Below are 12,698 nucleotides of genomic sequence, written 5' to 3'. Positions count from 1 at the left end.
AGTCCTAAGAGTATAATTCATAGTAACACATTGACACATAAGGCATGTTTTGCAAAATATAGAGCTATGTAGTTGGAATTAAAAAAGAGAAAAAGCTACAGAAAATAAAGTAGACAGAAAACAAAGTTAGTGGCCACATTTTGCAGTTCTGATTCTCTGTGAAAAAAAACCCTCAAGGGAATTGAAGAACAGTTGTCTGCTTGTTTAATCCACCACCTGTAAATGCAGCAAGACTCTTGTTAATTGTAGAGAAGACAAGGTGATGGGATTAAACGTTGCATGGTCACCAAAGCACTAATCAGCGATACAAAGTGTGACTATTGCTACTTGTTTACAAGATGTGAAATATTTGCTGCCTGGCAGGAGATGTGTTTGGTCAGCAAATTAGACAGACCGAAAGAATTTTTTGCTGACTCTCTTACATAGAGAATGGAGAAAATTCCACTTTTACTAACTTTCAGAATATGCTTGTTACTAGTACATGAAGCATTGCCTTGCAAAATGGATTAGCTGCTGAGATGTCTCACAGGCATGGGTGTGTCTGTTAATGCCGTAGTGAGCATGAGGCAGCACTACCATTTACTGTCAGGCATGCCAGGATAGCAGCATAACTTGTAAGAAAAAAGGACCTGTCATAAAGAAGGTCAAAGATCAGCTTCTGATATCTGAAATACTCTAGATGATAACCCTTTTGCAGTGGGCAAAACCACATCATAATGCTGCAGCTGGGTCATACGGAATGCATAGGAATGCAAAAATAGCAGAGAGATTCAAAGAATTCAAGACTTGAATTATGAGAAGAAGCCTGTCCCTATGTCTTCTATTTGAAAAAGTCACTTGAGAAAATTCAAAGATAGATATACAGTTGTACATTTGAGGTGTTGATGTACGTACACATTTTGTAATTAGTGACAAAAATCTCTGTCCTTCATGATCAGCAATCTCCACAGAAGCTTCACAAAAGGGATATGTGTTGCATTTTTCCAAAAGTATGTTAAGATGTACCGCTGGTCTTTAATGTATGTCTTTAAAATTCTACCAGTGAAAGAGAAAAAAATAGAAATTCCAGTTAAAATAATTAAATAAATCAGGTTTGCATATTTACTTTAATGTCACTGAAGATTATTAACAGTTTAACCAAACATCTGCCAGAGATAGTTTAGTTATATTTGCTGTGAGATTTGTACTGAATGGCATAGTCATAGTGCATTTCTATTGTTTTATGCATACAGCATTTCAAAAACGTAGAACTGAGAACAAGCAGGGGAACCACTCAGGGTGCAGTAATTATCTGTAAATCTCAAAAGCATATAATTATTTATGTTACCTATATTAGACTTTTCTTTCAAGGGTACAGGTTCTACTTTGTGACCTACAACTGAGACAATGTCAAGCCATAAATAACAGATGCAAAAATATAGTTATAGAAATAGAACAATAGAAATGAACTAATGGCGAGTAAGGACAAAAAACATCTTGTAATACTCTTAAAACTCGTCTCCTCCCTTTTTTTTTTCACAGAACTGTGACATACTAATTTTCTGTTTACTTTTGCATATTTCCAGAAATTCTAACAATAAACATAGTGATTTTGTGACAAGTCATATTAAATCTATATAATGTAATCTTAAAGATAACAGGTCAGTTTAAGAAAGTGATTCCTTCTGTTTTTTTTAAGCCTGCTTAAAACATCTTGTAGTGAGAAAAACAGATTTCCTGTCAGATTTCCTTTTAGAACTGATATTTTTATAGGACTGCGTCTTATGTCATTTTGTGGTCTCTTTTTGAAAGTAGTCTTAATGCAGAAACACTTCTATACCTGTGACTATCTTTGTTACCTTTCTGCATATCTTTCCCAGGACCTCTGGATCATTTCAGAGATGTTTGAGTAATTTCAAAGACCAAAGATCCTTAGAAATAAGGTTTTTAACTGGAACGATTTCTTTTACTAAAGAAATAATTTTTAACCAGTTACACATGTAAAACTGGGCAAGATGAATTCCTAATATAAGTAGGTAGGGGATATATTAGGAGATGAAGGCTTTGACAACATAGGTAGGACACACTGTGAATGATGCCCTTATTCTGCATAACATGTTTATGGCAATAACAGGAGTCCATGTCACCTTGTTGCTCTCAGCCAGCCAGGAATCACATGAGTCAGCTTGGCCAGGAATGGTATGAATGATGTTCACATGCGGGGAAGGGTTAGAGAAAAAATGTAGACTTAGCGTACAGCTGCATCAGTACTAACTTTAAAAACTGAATATTGCAGTTGTCATTTGAATTACTGTAAATGATCTCAGAGCTTTCACTGAATCTCTGATGCAGCAAATTCTTAAATATATGCCTAAAATTAAGAATGGAGGGGAACATTAGCTATGATGGCCAGGGTTTAGAAAAGGAAGCAAGGCTTATGGGGAGTGATCTTTCACTACACTAACTAGTAATTGAACAGAGAAATGGATTTTGTGTCTGTGTTCTTTCTCTAACTATACCACTAGGTTTACCAAAAGACATTACTCCTCTCTGAAATGCTTGTTTAACTTCACAACTTCAAGATGTCAGCAATTATGTTGGAGTCAGTAAAGATACTTACATATTTGCATTTCAAATGCATCTAGTCACTTTATTGAACTACCACCTGAATTATGTCAGACTGTAAATCAAAAAGTCAACAACAGCCCTGTGATACGGACATTAGTGCTCTTCTTTGATACTTATTTTAAAATGCATTTGTTAATACCTGCATTCCATAGCATAGTTTCCACACTGAGTTTGCAACTGAAGCAGATTTATAAAGTCAGTAGGCAGAAGGCATCCCCTTATGTAGACCCAAATTACACACAACTGCAGTCTGCTTTTTCACGGCCCAACTTCTCTGAAAGGCAGAAGACAACTTGTGAATCAGGTTTGTGTTTGCTTTGCAGTGACAGAGCTTGACTCAGACACTTCCTTGAGACAGGCTTGAGTTGAGCTAATGTTACTGGCTCCTCAACTCACAAGTGCCAAGGAGAAAAATAATTTGAAAGTTGTACCTTTAAAAGCAGCATGCACCATTAAGCTGAGTCTGCTGTTGTGCAGCAGCATAAATTGACTGATTTATAAAACACACTGTGCTTAGTGCAGCAGTGCGGCCCTGCACGTGGCTTGTGAGTCTAATAGGGAGGGGGAGGAGAGCTATTTGTTTTGTTGTGTCAAACCATTCTGCTGTCTCTGAAAGGAAACTCATTTTGGGATAATGAAAGAACAGGCATAGAAACTCAAACAATAGTTGCTGGGTCTTAAAAGAAACCCACATATAATTTACTTCCTTCCTTTTTTAATAGAATGTTATGCATTAAAGTGTCCATAATGTTATTAAACTGGAGTATTCAGAATAATATGAAAGAATATGAGATCATATTCAAGCTGACAGACAGTTGTACTAAGAACAGCCAGTGTTTCTTTCCTTGATTCCAAAGATGCTGTCTTATGGTTTCAATGTTTTGTTCATTTTAGGAAAAGTATCTATATTCTCTTTAGCATTTTGTCATTAAAAGTACAGAATGAGAGATATTTCATGTTTGCATTCATGAGTTTGACATGAATTTTCCAGCATCCATTTTATTTGACATCAGTACAGGTTATCTGCATTCCTTGATCAATCCTTCAAGTGGATTCCTTGCATGCCTTTTATTAAGTGCAGTTGATCAAATGTAGGGACGGTGCACAAATTAGCCTCTTTTTCCTTGGCTATTCTGGCTTTTACTGAGGTAATCAAAGCCTAAACTTAGTTAAAATTGCTACATGATATGGGTAATGAAATGCAAGAATCTTTTCTACCTACTTTGTTCAGTGAACTGATTTTATATCGTACTATTCACATTGAATGTAAATATATCGGAACCACAGTTTCTACCCCTATACCATGTAGGGAAATACCATTTGAAAACTAAACAGGCAGAAGCAACACCAGAGAAATATAGCAGGGAAAGCAGTTTGCACTGTAAGTATTATACTATCATACTAAAGGATAATTAAACTTAAATGATCATAACATAATAACAAGAACATTGAGTATTCCATGGAGCAAAGAGGTATTTTTTGGCATCTGGCTACAGCTTCTCTACAGACATACTACATAAAATAAGTAACAGCTCAGGAATGCTTGCCAACAACACTGTGTTACAATAATTCTGGAAATTTATTGTTGCTATTGTTTTAAATAATAATATTAACATTATTAATTAAAAAAAAATTGGTAATATATCAAGGATAAAATCGAGAAACAAAAGTTGTATGGTTGAGGTGACTTCCTAAGGTTGGATACTAACATTCAGTTATAATTTTATACTGAGAATCTTCTTTTGTCACTATTTTAAGGAAATTAGAATTGGCTTATGAAAACCCTACAGTAATAATGTAAAAGTTGCAAAAGAAATAATGTGGGATACCGATATTGAGCACTGATTTTTTTTATTCTTCTTTCTCCTCTCTCTCTTTGATTTCTTATTTTTTCCTTTTCACAATAGCTGGCCAAATAATATGGTGTCCAGCAGAACAATGTCAACAATTACTGGAAATGAGAAAGTCTTTTTCTTCATTATGGTAATTAATCTTAACAGAGGGATGTAGTGAATCATACGTTAAATGACTTAATAGGTTAGATAAAAACTGGACAAGAATTAAGAAGAGGAAAGAGTACAAAAAAATTGAGAATGAGGAAAATAAAGATCAGGAATTATTAAACAGGAGATAGCACTTTCACTTGGCATTAAATACATAATATAACATCAAATGGACTGCAACTGTCTTCATTTTGGGCCAGCTGATACAAATGTAAACCATCTTTTTTGAAAAAATAAATACATAAAAGAGTACTTCATTCACAGCTGAAATCTATACCAAGTTTTAGATGTCTTCCTGGCATGGAAAAATGATTGCAAAAAGATATTGTGACACTGACGTCATGCTGCTCACACACATTACACACAAGAAAGGATCCTTTATGCTTACTTAGTAGAAAATAGTTGCAGTTACTATTTGAACTGATTAAGGTATTGCTTTAAAAATGTTCTTTTGCCTTTCAAAATAGTTTCATTAAGGCAAGAGTGACATAACACCATGTCTGCAAGGCAATAAAAAGCATTTCCTTCTTTTTTTTTTTCTGGTGTGTTAAGCAGATTTACTCCTGAAGAGTGAAGCTTCAGTGGATGATTATGACATCAAAGTGTGACAGACAGTGATTATGTACTGCAGGGGGAAAAGATGGAGAAAAACAGACATTTAATTCCCATAGCTTAAAGAGACATTATCCCTGAGTAGAAGGAAAAATAACTATTCCATCTCTTTTTCATTTAGGAAAAATCAGGTACTGACTTAACCAACCTGCCTTGTCTGAAAGATTTTCTTTTAAATTCTTAATTGTAAGCTCATTTCCTCTCTTTAAGTACATTTTCAATAAGTCATTTTTGTTCTGTTTTTTCTTGACTTTGAGACTTAATGCAGGCAGCTTTTTTCTTCTTTCCAAAGAGTTCAGCTATAACTGTGCCTAGGCATGGCCTTTCCCCCCCCCCCCCCATCCCATAAAAGCCATAGAACTACTTAAGCAATTTTAAAAGCAACATACTGGATACAGAGGCTGTGAAATTAAAGTAATTTAACAAGGACTTAAGAATATGAGACTTCCTCTAATTGGGAATTGTCTTTTGGAAGGTATTCTCAATAAAAAATACAAAATTTGATGCGAGGAACACAGGATTTTATGCAGCTGCAACTGAAGTCCCTGGAAAGATTTTTGTTAGCTCAGGTCTTTGTTGCAGATATAAGTAACAGCTTCATCATTTTGATATTTTACCTATATTAATGGAATGTTTGGATTTGATGTTGAGTTGAATGAAATATGCAGAACAATAAATTGCTGTCAGCCCTTAAAAGGAGACACAGACTACATTACCACAGATTAAATTCAAAACAATTTTTGGCTTTAGCTCAGAAGACTTTATTCCATTAGAGGTAGGGAAGGAAGAAGATGGGGGCTGTGAAGGGGTTGTAGATTTAGTGACTGGAGGGGAAAAAAAAAAAGACATCAGAAGAATCCTCTTGATCTAGAGCCAGTATACATCATTCAAGTTCCAGACTTCAAGCACATGCTCTTTAATGAAGACTTCTTTTTTTAATTCTTCTCTAACCAAACCAAAGGGATAGTTATGAGAGGCAATGAGACCAGTACATTATTTGCTTTTTAATATCACTGTTACTGTGAAATTCTGTCCTTTAAAAATAATATCCCTGGCTTATGCCTTCATACGTAGTATAACAAATTCAATGACTGCTGAGGGCTTTTTCTTTTGAGACTGCTATTGAATGCATTTTTATAAAGAGAAAATGGTTCATAAACAATTTGTTTGTGGGTAAAGGAGGAAAGATGACATGAGGATAGAAGAACAGGAATGTGAAGAGTCACAACTAAAATGGCTATAAGGGGTCAATAGTCTTTTGTGTGCTGAGATTTGTGTTGTGTTAGAAAGCAGAAATAGAGGGGAAGTTTCCAGTAATATGCTGATGAGAAGTTGGGGAAAAAAACTGCCTCCACAGAAATCAATAGCAAACAGCTATTGACTGAAATGGAGCCTAATTTTTAACTAAGTTTCTGACAGCTAACAATGATGTGTCCAGCTGAAGTTGAATCATTCTTGAAGATATGTTCTGTTTTTAATTTAAAAATCCTTGTTGAGTAAAGTCTTCTTTTCAACTTCTGGAAAACGCCTGCATCAAGATTTTAAACTTTTGACTTCCCAAGGGTGTTCGTTTCTGTAGTTGTTAAAGATTTTTCCTTCTCGTCTTCCTTCTCTTCCACCTTTTCTTATCTCCTGTCCGGGGCTGAAATTTTGAGGTCTTGTTCTACAATGGCATAAATAAGAAAAAAAATAAAACAATTACAAGTGAACTGTTTCCAGTCTGTAAGGCTTTATTTTGCAACCCACTGTTTCCTGAAACTAGACCATAATTCCACACAACTGGAAATCCTATGACCATTAAGCACTGCATGTTTCTAGCAATTCTATGAATATCTGTGTTAACCACTTTGCAGTGGCTCATAGTGAACATCCAGTTGGGTGGGTTAGCAGTCCTGCAGACTCCTGCAGTTGCTTTGAGAAACATTTTAGCATTGCATGCAACGTACACTAAAATGGCTTTATTTAAAAAAAATTATTATAGAAACTGCAAATGCATAGTCCGCTTTTAAAACTGAAGACTCCTTGCTAAAAAAAAAAAATAAAAGAAGGTAAAAATCTCCCAGAATAGAGTGCCCCCCAATACCCTAACTTAGAAGCAAACCCTAAAGCCCCACACTGCCTGTGATCTTCTCTGGCTGGGAGGATTGCAAGGATTTCCTTTAGCGATTGCACTACCATGTGGGAATCTGAAAGAAGAATTTGATACCCTATATATAGATGCCTAGAAGGCATTTATAGAAAAGTGTCATAACATGCATCTAATCTCTTCCCAAATGCACTTTTGTAATCATTATATATTTAGGAGAGATTTTTTTTTAGCTAATGATTTTAGACATATAAACTTGTCAGTACCTTTTTCTAAAAGATCAAGACAGGAATAATAAATCAAAAAGCATTCAGGTGATGCTAGGAGTTACTGCAATGAACACTGAATGACATGCATGCATTAGGAAGACACCTCAGAAAGATTAAAGCTTTTTTTTCTGATTCATTTAAATGTAGCTTTTTATATTTAAAAATTGGGTTTTTCAAGGCACAGAAAGCAAGCGCTTTAATGTGTTAAGTCGGTCACATTTTTTATTCTTGATTTTCTGTCCCTTTTATTATTTTATTGTCTAGCTTCTAAAAATGTTAAGAATTTTGGCAGACTTCATGGAATTCTGATTTTAAGAACACAAAACAGGAAGCTATTTTGAATGCTCCCACTTGATCCATCTTTGTGCCGGCAACACAATGCCTCTAAAATCCACCTGCTGGAAGTCGGGTGGTTTATGCAAAGGGATGTCATGGTAATTTGGAAACTGCTGAATGCAGAGTGAAGCCTTTTCCTGCCCCCAAACCTGCCAAATCAGTTTTTCTAGCTCATTACATGCCCAAACTTTTGATTGATGTGCTCACTTCAGTCATGGGTAATTTTAACTCCTATATTAAGTAGCTGCTGCTTCCACTCCATTATATTTCCTTGTATGGGGCAAATCAGAGCTGAAGCTTGGCCTGTGTTGGTCTGACCTAAAAGCCAGAGTAAGCCTTTGTTCAGTTCTGTGTAGGCAGCAAGCCAATATTTCAAAACAGCTCAAACAATCACACTGCTTTTTCCTAATTGTCAAGATCCCTTGAAATGGAGCTTTTGAGGACTATCACACAGCATTTCTGGGGGGAGCCCCAGGGAGGTAAGAAAGCTGTTAAAGTCTTTCTAGATGTCAATACAGACTTCATAATGAAATTTAAGTTGAACGTTAAGCGCAGATCAAGTGAATATTAACCTGTAACTGCCTTGCATTGCTGCCAGTAGGATGGAACTCCCATTTTGCTACAGCCTTGCTGTTTATTTGGGTGGGGTTTTAGACTGAAAAGAAGCAGAACTGGAACACTGGGTGTTTTTTCTCAGAAAAGAACCCTGACTTATAGTCCTATCGAAGCCACGCTACATTTAAACAGTGAAATGATTACCTAAAATGGGATTCATCTACCCTGATGATCTTTAGAAAGCACCCCATCTGAAATGACTGTTTAGGTTCTCTGTCTTGCAAACAGGAAAATATCAGTACTTCAAGTTCATCTCATAATAAAATTAGCATATAAAACAGGTGAGATTTTAGTGGCTGTGAAGGGAAAGAACTGATATATATACAACGTTTCTCAAATCTGATCTCTACACTCACACTTGGGCCTATATATCATCCAGTCACCTAAAGATTTGAGAATGATACAGATTTTAAGATCTTTAGACAGCAAGCAGATTCTCCTGGATTTAATCCTGTTTCAGATACCACTACTGTTACAACAGGAGGAATGCTGTTAGTTTGATATGTGGCTCAGCAATAGGATACCTCAGAGCAAATGGTACCCCTAAACTGTTTGTGGACCTCCATTTCTGTATTATGTATGTAGTTTAAAGATCTGTGTAAAGCCATTTGGTGGAACATTAAACATTCAACCTCCTACCAGTGCTTCACTGAAGTTCAAACGCACATTTCAAATATAGCTGTGAGACCTTGTGGCTTGCTGACAAAGCACATTTATTCCACTGGACTTGTTATAAGTACAAAAGACACAAATTATAAATGTGCATAGACATGCCTGGCTCCATCTTATGTTTTTTGTAGAGCACAGATCTAGAAACCTAGCACCTTCACACTGATTTGCTGGATGGATTATTTAGGCCCTGTACAAAGCCATACTATTAAACCCACAGTATAATACAACATAAAGAGTGAGATTTTTTTAAACATCAGAAATGTTGATATATCCATATTTGAGCTAATTATGAAGACATAATTTCTTTGAGCTATTATTTTCACCAGTAGAAACAAGCAGGCTTTTACTGACAGTAATGCATCTCATCCTAAAATAGACAATTGAGATAGACTAATTACTCCCTAGAATGACTGATTGGAAGAAAGGGAGACAAAAGTGTACAGTTTGGAGTAAATCTCTATATGCTCTTGCCAAGAGTTAGAGAAGATGAATCCCTTCCAAAGATCCTTAAAAACCCAGTGCTGAAACACAAACAAGAAACTACCTATGGAATATGTCTGGTTTAGAAGAATTTCTGGGATACTTCATCTACACAACTTAGAAAATAGATTGCAAAGCTTTCTGGATCAATTAGAAACAAACTTCATTGCTTGCTACTCCTGTTAATTTAGAAAATGACTTTTATAATTTTGAAAGTCACTCTATGGGAAAGAAAACTGATGTGTCAAGAATCTACGTGTTTCACAAAAGTATCTACTTGCTTCACCCCTCTATAAGGAAACAGGAAATAAACTGGGTCCTGCAATACTGTAGTGCTATAAAAGATCCTGCCAAAGCAGAAAAGCAAATGAAGAATTCACTTTGTATTAAGATGACACAAATGAAAATCTTTATCAGTAAAGTGCTGGTAGAAGTTATTCATTATACCAAATAAAAGGAAATTACATTACACAAAAGAAAATAAATTTGCATTTTAAAATTACACCTACAGTGGTTGATCTATTGTTCTTGCTGTAAGGAGCTCCACAGCATCTCTTGCATTATGAAAAGTACACATGCCACCTTTATCAAGGAATCAGATGTACTTATCAGGCTTTTCAGATTTACAAAAATCAGTGGTGGGAATATTGACACAAGTACTTATATCACTGCCAATATCTATGTGTCATTGCCTCCTCTAATTACTGTGGTATAAATGCTCAATACGTTAACTCATCCAAAATAAGACCTTCTCATACAAAGATTTAATAAGAAATTAAAAATTTAAAAACTGAATTGACTTAGAAAATTCTGTCTGCAATACTGTCTAAAATCAGGTAAATGTAGTCTGTCTCATGGAGGAAAAAGACCAAAAATAGCATTATTTTTTAAAAAGAATAATTGCATAAACATATGTAACCTAATTAAAAGGCACTTAAGCAAGGTTGAACAGGTGCCATAGAGATTAAATGAGCCACATTAGAAGCTCTATATACGGCACAAATAAAAGAAATAGACTCTAAAAGGAGACATCATAAACCAATATGCTAAAAACTCAGAATAAAAGAAAATATTTGAATTTAAAAAAAAAAGGCATAAAAAAGGTCTCAGGATGCCATTTAACAAATACCCTTGCCCAAGACAGAATCAGTTATACTTATAAGATGTCCAGTGTATATATCTCTGTACTGTTAAGAACGATCTCCAGTGCTGGACACATATAACCTAGTTCAGAGATTCATTATCATTACACTAGGCAGTTTTTCTTTCCAGCCAGTATGAAATTTTCTTGCTGCTGTTGAAGTCAATTCTTACTTGTCCTAAACACCACAGATAAAGAGTACAAAGTACTTGCCTTCTTGCAGTAGCCTCTTGTATACTTCATAACTTTTAACATTCCCATTCAGTATTCTATACTTCCTCCCCACCCCACCCCTTGTCCCTTGGCTGCTTCAGTCTCCTCAGTCTTACAATCATTCTAATACTCTGATAAGTCTCTCTATTTACTTTTTGACTTCCTCTCTATGGTTAGCATCTCTCCTGAGGTGAAACATTCAACTAAAAAGACCTTTTCCAGAAAGAGAAAATAACTTCCAATCTGAATGAATTGGAAAACTGCTTTAAAATTGTTCCCTTAAATTAATAAATGCAAAACTGATATGAGAATTCTAAATAAGCTCATCTATAAGACTTCTGGACTACTAAGCTCATTGTTAGCATTTGTCTCAATCCTAGAAATATCTCATACAGTCATCAAAAACAACTCCAGAAGTATCCAGGAACTCGCAACCTAACAGTTTAGATTGCTGACTCAAGTGTAATGGACTTTGCTAGTAAAATTCACTTAGTCATTCACCAAAGACTCAAACCCGTATACTACATCAATCCTCCCATGAAGTGACATGACAGGGGATGGCAGTTATTATAAAATTATTTTGAACAGTCAACATTAAGGAGATGGAATTTGCAAGGAGGCACACAGGTTCTCCTTGAAGAAAAAGGAAAATTAAATTAAACGAATTGGTTTTGTCTTGTCATATGTTTGAGGAGCTATGGAATTTACCATCTCAGGAACCGATAGAGGCCACAAACATGTTAAAACGTGGCACAGACTTTGACGTAGATGCCTATCTGTTCACTAAACATTCATGTTCATACAAGCCTCAAGTCCACATGGGCCTACGTGTTTCAGTACAGAACAACAAGAAGGTCCTGTGCATGGGTCAGAGCAATCCCAAGCACAGCTACAGGCTGGGTAGAGAATGGATTGAAAGCAGCCCTGAGGAGAAAGACTTGGGGATGTTGGCTGATGAGATTTTCAACATGACCCAGCAATATACACTTGCAGCCCAGAAAGCATACTCTATCCTAGGCTGCATCAGAAGAAGCATGACCAGCAGGTTGAGGGAGGTGATACTCCCCCTCTACTTCATTCTCATGAGACCCCACCTGGTGTACTGTGTTCAGCTCTAAGACCCCCAATGCAAGAGGTAAGTGGACCTGCTTGAGTGAGTCCAGAGGAGGCCATGAAGATGATCAGAAGACTGGATCACCTTTGCTATGAAGACAGGCTGACACAGCTGGGGTTGTTGAGCCTGGAGAAGAGAAGGGTCTGGGGAGACCTTCTAGCACCCTTCCAGTACCTAAAGGGGTTGACAAGAAATCTGGAGAGGGACATTTTACAAAGGTATGTAGTGACAGGACAAGGAGGAATGGCTTGAAACTGAAAGAGGGTAGACTTAGATTAGATATTAGGAAGGAAGAAACAAGAAATTCTTAACTGTGAGAGCAGTGGAGCACTGGAATTGGTTGCCCAAAGAAGTTATGGATGCCCCGTCCCTAGAAGTGTTCAGTGCTGGGTTGGCTGGGGCTTTGAACAACCTGGTCTAGTGGAAGACGTCCCCTGCCCATGGCAGGGGGTTGGAACTAGATGATCTTTAAGGTCTCTTCCAACTTGAACTGTTCTATGATCCTATGATTTAAATAAATACTCTACACACTATTTTCTTTTTTTTTTTT

This window comes from Pezoporus flaviventris, unplaced genomic scaffold (genome assembly GCF_033815535.1).
Source record: "Pezoporus flaviventris isolate CSIRO_AGI_PZ_B2104156 unplaced genomic scaffold, CSIRO_AGI_Pfla_v1 ptg000031l, whole genome shotgun sequence".
Taxonomy (NCBI): domain Eukaryota; kingdom Metazoa; phylum Chordata; class Aves; order Psittaciformes; family Psittacidae; genus Pezoporus; species Pezoporus flaviventris.
Note: the sequence above shows the minus strand (reverse complement) of the source record.